Source organism: Castor canadensis, chromosome 3 (assembly GCF_047511655.1).
Source record: "Castor canadensis chromosome 3, mCasCan1.hap1v2, whole genome shotgun sequence".
Taxonomy (NCBI): domain Eukaryota; kingdom Metazoa; phylum Chordata; class Mammalia; order Rodentia; family Castoridae; genus Castor; species Castor canadensis.
The window spans coordinates 70,582,523-70,588,189 of NC_133388.1; the positions used below are offsets into that span (position 1 = coordinate 70,582,523).

At 46.3% G+C, this 5,667-nt stretch overlaps 2 non-coding genes across 2 annotated transcripts; one reads left to right on the forward strand and one right to left on the reverse strand.

Annotated features, from left to right (window-relative positions):
- Positions 1-451: 451 nt before the first annotated feature.
- On the forward strand, positions 452-615 carry LOC141421886 (U1 spliceosomal RNA). The gene has a single exon (XR_012446576.1). It is a non-coding gene; the product is annotated as a U1 spliceosomal RNA (small nuclear RNA).
- A 4,888-nt stretch (positions 616-5,503) lies between these two features.
- On the reverse strand, positions 5,504-5,667 carry LOC141421887 (U1 spliceosomal RNA). Its single transcript, XR_012446577.1, has one exon. It is a non-coding gene; the product is annotated as a U1 spliceosomal RNA (small nuclear RNA).

Below are 5,667 nucleotides of genomic sequence, written 5' to 3' on the forward strand. Positions count from 1 at the left end.
AGCAGGCGCGCAGAGGCTGGCGGTCCCGCTCCTGCAGGGTCGCCCAAGGGCTGGCGGACGGGACGCAGGGTCCGTACTTCAAGCGTGTCCCCTTCAGGTGACAGGTTCATTGCGACTCGCCAACTTGAGCCCGCTCTGTCCCAAAATACCTGCGGGAACGTCCAGGGTCTTAGTAGGCGGGGCGGCAGGAGAGGGACAAGACAGGAGTTCGGGGACGTCAGCACAGGGCGTGACATATGCTGATGACAAGCGCGCAGAGGCTGCCGGTTCTTCTGGTCTGGGGCCTCCAGGTCCCGCGTGGGCGGCACCGGAGTGGTGCAGGGATGGGTATCCCGAGTGGCGATGAGGACGCGGGAGGCGTGTGAGGACGCGGAGGGCACGTGAGGTAAGTGACCGTGAGTGAAGAGCGAGGCTGGCGTCAGGGTGTGGATGTAAGGCGGCTACACAACTCATACTTACCTGGCAGGGGAGATACCATGATCACGAAGGTGGTTTTCCCAGGGCGAGGCTTATCCATTGCACTCCGGATGTGCTGACCCCTGCGATTTCCCCAAATGTGGGAAACTCGACTGCATAATTTGTGGTAGTGGGGGACTGCGTTCGCGCTCTCCCCTGATTGTGATGTACAAATGGTAGAGAATATTTTGGATGTGGGTGCTGTCTCGCTTTTAATGTTTTAATACCTGTTTAGAGTTTTAATTTCACATGTTTGTGGCGTTACGGTAAACTTGTATTTTAGCAAGGTTTTAGCTATGCTAGATCTCTTTATATAACTTATGTTTTTTACTTTAGATTTTTTCTTTCAAATGTGGTAGGATATTGTCTTGAGTTTGCCTATCTGTTCGAGTAATAGAGGCATCTCTGTTACCAGGCAATGCAAGAAGGCTGTAAAAACCTACTCCCCACCCTGACCCATGGGATCACCGGTTTTCGGGTCCCAACTAAATTCTCTACAAATGAACCTCTGCTGTTTGTCTGTGCTTTCATTCTCAGAGCAGGCTCAAGAACCCTTGAGCACCTGAAATTCCTGCGCGTGTCATACGTGCATCAATAGTACTCAAGGCTGTGAAGGCTCTCAAAGTAGGCTTTCCAAAAATTGCTGATTTGTGTGGTTTTGATGTACTTGGTATTGACACAACTGAAGTCATTTAGAAAAATCCTTCCAGGGTCTGGCTAAATAACTGTCAGAAAATTCTCTGCTTATCGCATTCGTGGAAGGCATACTTTGAGAGCCTCCACAGCTTTGAATACTGCTATTACTTGAACAGACCCTGCTAGGGTCTGGGTTAGGGTTTATGTAGAACTTTTCTGTAGTAACAGTGGTGCCATTTTGACATGCTTAAGTCCATCACTTATGGATTTATGCCCATCACTTGGGCAAGTGTAATTCAACACTAAAGACAAAATTGAGGCCGGTGTGTACTCCTAACCACTCAGGAGACAGAGATCAGGAGGATCAAGGTTCCAAGCCTTCCCCAGCAAAATAGTTCCACCCGATCCTGTCTCAAAAAGAGGGCTGGTGGTGTGGCTCAAGGTATAGGCCCTGAGTTCAAAGTCCCCTACTGAGGAAAAAACAAAACAAAGCAAAAACCTTGGATGCAAAAGGAAATGAGGTATTTCCCACTCTTTTTCTTCCAAAATGGTAATTTAGCTGGTTCTGGTGGGTGGGCCAAACCTGTAATCCATCAGGAGGCTGAGAGGCAGGAGGGGAGATTGCCAGGTTTGAGGCCAGCCTGGGCCACAGGGCAAGACCTTGTCAAAAAAATAAACACATAAAGCAAAAGAATAAAGACAAGGAGTGTAGCTCAGTGGTAAAATGCTTGTTCAAGGCCTTGGGTTCAATCCACAGTCCTGGGGAGGGGGGCATGTATAGGAAGGAACTGGGAACTGTTACCCTATCTCACTGGGAGTTTAGCCTCTGCTCCAAGTTGCAACTACCTGATTGTCACCAAAATATGTTTTGTTTTGCTGTTGGTTGAAAGCAATGACACCAACTTACTCCATTTAATTCAGTGTAGCAGTGGTCCTCTTTCTTGAGGCCAAGTTCTTGTATGCAATGAGCTATCTGCCTGTCTGTATTAAAGGGGTTAAGTTTCCTAGGTTGTAGACCTCCCCCAAATTCACGCTGACAGCCTAACACCCCAAAATTTATAGACAGGACTGTTAAGGCAGTAATTAAATTAAATGAGGTCAATAGTCACAACACAATATGATTGTTTCTTGGATTTTTTTTTTGTGATGGAACTGGGGTTTGAATTCGGGGCTTTTGCATTTGCAAAGCAGGCACCCTACTGCTTGAGCAACACCTCCAGTCCATTTTATGCTCTGATTATTTTGGTGATGGGGTCTCTAGAAACTATTTGCCTGGACTGGCCCTTGAATCTTGATCCCCCCATCTAGGCTCCCAGGTAGGTAGGATTACAGGTGTGAACCCACTCCTGACTGGTGTCTTTATAAGAAAAGAGACAAAGGCTGGGCATGGTGACCTGTGTCTGTAGTCCCAGCTACTCGAATGATACCGGACTGAATTGTTATTCCTCAAATCCCTGGCGCAGTTGATGATAAAGCACCAGTTAAGAGTTAAAGCAAATTTACACCACAGACCAGGAGTTAAGAGTAAAGCAAGCAAAAAATTTATTGAAAGGACAGCAAAGCACCCTGATGGGTGGGACTTAGTGAAAGATCTAAGCCAAAGTATGGCTGAAGTTCATGAAATTTAAAGAGGGACTGACTTCAGGCAACCTTCCCCATTCGACTTTTGGAGCTGTAGCTATAATTGGCTGTTTGATTAACTTGTTGCTGAACCAGACCATCTGGCTGCCCCTCATCCTTATCAGGGCAGACATTCCAAGAGGATCTCATTAGTGCATCTTGTCCTTGAATCTTGTCATGTATATTTTATGACTACACTCATTATTTTGGTGAGACCACTTTAGTTATTTATCTTGGGAAAGTTTGCTATGTTACTTTTCTTTTAGGGGTCTATATCTCATCCCTTTAGGAATGTTTTATCTGTGCACTAAGCTGGTTTCTCAGTCTCCCTAAATGTTTTGCTTTTAAATATGCCTTCCTGTCTCATTTATCTAAAACAAAGTTATGTATGTCATCTGTCCCTTTACATCCCCAGGGTTGCCATTTGTCCCTAGGGACATTTCTGCCATTTTATTTCCCCTCACACTTGTCCTCTTACAAGAAGGCTGAAGTAGGAGGATTGCAAGTGTGAAGACAGTCTGGGCAACACAGACAACATAGTCAGACCCCATCTCAAAATAACAAATAAATAAATAAATAAGATACCGGGTGTATACTCACATGGAAGAAAGACCTTTTGAGGACAGAGAGACAAAAAAGGTGGCCATGTGCAAGCCAGGAAGAGAGGCGTCAGAAGAATTCCAGTGTGTCCACACCTTGATCTTGGATATCCAGCCTCCAGAACTGTGAGAAAATAAATTTCTAATGTTTAAGTCACCCAGTCTGTGGTCTCTTCTGACAGCATCGGCTTGCCTGTGATGCCCATCATGGTCTGGTTTTAATGCATTTTACTTCTTTATACCCTATTGTTATTTTAATTATTATTATTATTATTATTTTCCTGCAGGACTGGGGCTTGAAGGATTTCTAGCCAGGTACTCTACCCTTGAGCCTTGCTCAGAGTCCTACAATACTTTTTAAATAAGCAGGAGGATAGGAGAGGATCAAGTGGTAGAGTGAATGCCTAGCAAGAGAGCACTATAACCTGAGTTCAACTCCAAGTACCACCATCAATCAATCAAAAGGAGGAATACTTAAAATTTTATTTTTAATTACTTCCCTGAGCATTCTGGCGTTGTGTTCACAGTTCCTGACTTCAGTGTATCAGCTTTAAGTCTTGCGGCCCTCAACAGTCAGATAAGAGACACTAAGGAATAAAAAGTCTGCCTCTAGCTCAACCCTCATGTCTCCTATATAAAGATGTTATTAAGCCTGAGGGGGATGGGCTCTGAAGTCCCCATGAGGGTCACTATCAGCTTGAAGGGTAGAAACACTCAGGAAGCTAGCAACGCTGCCTGCAAGAAACTATTCTAAACGGTAATGTTTGGTAATGTATTTGGAACAGGCATACTTATGACTCCCAGTGGCCTGGGTTTCTTTGATTTGGATAAATTAATATATTTGTGAGGATTCTTGCATGGGCCTAATCTCAAGCAAATGGATTTTTTTCTTTAATTGATTCATTAGCATATTTTAGTTGTACCAGGGATACATTGTGACACCTTACAGAAGTGTTTATAATACATCTTTCTCCTGTATCTTCCCTCCCCCCTCTCTTAGAACATTGTTGGTAGGTCTCATTGTTCCATTTTCATACATGAGTACATAAATTTCCACCATATTTGCCTGCCTTGATGGGTTCCTTATGCCTACCCCCTACACACACACTCTCCATTCTACCCCCCCCCCCACCCCTGCAATGGATTCTTGATGTTTATGGGACCAGTGTCACTGTTCTAGGAAAGTTAAACATGATGTGGGACAGACAAATGATCGAGAAAAACTGAGAAGGAATTCCATGGATCGTCTTCCTTTTCTCTGCTGTGCTGCCCTCCCTGGTCCTCCAGCATCTCTTTATCCCTCTCTGCCCCAGATCAACTCTGGGAAGGGAAAGGGATGAGGGAGGACAGGGGTTTGAGTGCCTCTGACCCTGGCCTCGGGACCCTGCACATATTAGCCCAGAGTGTCTGTCTCTCTGTCCTTCTCTTACACACACACACACACACACACACACAGCTACCTTGTTAAGGTGGGAAACCCAACAGGATTGAACCATAAGGTCAGGGACTAATGGGTCGCTGAGACATTGACCGGTCCTCTTTGAAGGCACCTGGATGCGAGGGGTCCGAAGAGGAGTTGTACTGGGGTCACAGGCACACGCTGAGTACTTCCCCCCGCCCTTTTCATTTCAATTTCAGTTACTTAGTTTTGCTGTGCTAGGGACTGAAGCCATGTTCGTCTCAAGGCCATCATCTTCCTGGGCCTCCACCCCGGAGCGCGCAGCACTTCCCCGCTCGCCCTGCTCCCCTTCCCTCAGGCCTCACACGTGTAGGCAGGCGCTCCACCACCGACCTGTGCTAGCCTCGATGGGAGGCTGGTTATACACGAACGCCCTCAACGTACAGAGGAGCTACAGAAAACCTGATGCAGGAGTTGCTCAAGTGGTAGAGAACCTCCCAGCAAGCAGAAGCCTTGAGTTCAAAACCCAGCCCCGCCACAAGAAAAGAAAACAAAAAATTGTGAGAGAATAGTTATTGGTACCCCAAAGCACTGGGTATTCCTTTGAACGTAGATGGAGGTTGCCATTTAACTGACGTTATAGACAAGAAAAGACCGCATCTATAAAGCCAGAGCGCTGTGCAATCACACTTCTAATCCTACACTCGCCCAAACGGGGAAAACACAATAAGCGCCAGAAAACATAGCACTCTCCTAATAATAACTCCAGCCTGCCATTGAAACACCGAGAAGCCAGGGGAGAGCGCGAACGCAGTCCCCCACTACCACAAATTATGCAGTCGAGTTTCCCACATTTGGGGAAATCGCAGGGGTCAGCACATCCGGAGTGCAATGGATAAGCCTCGCCCTGGGAAAACCACCTTCGTGATCATGGTATCTCCCCTGCCAGGTAAGTAT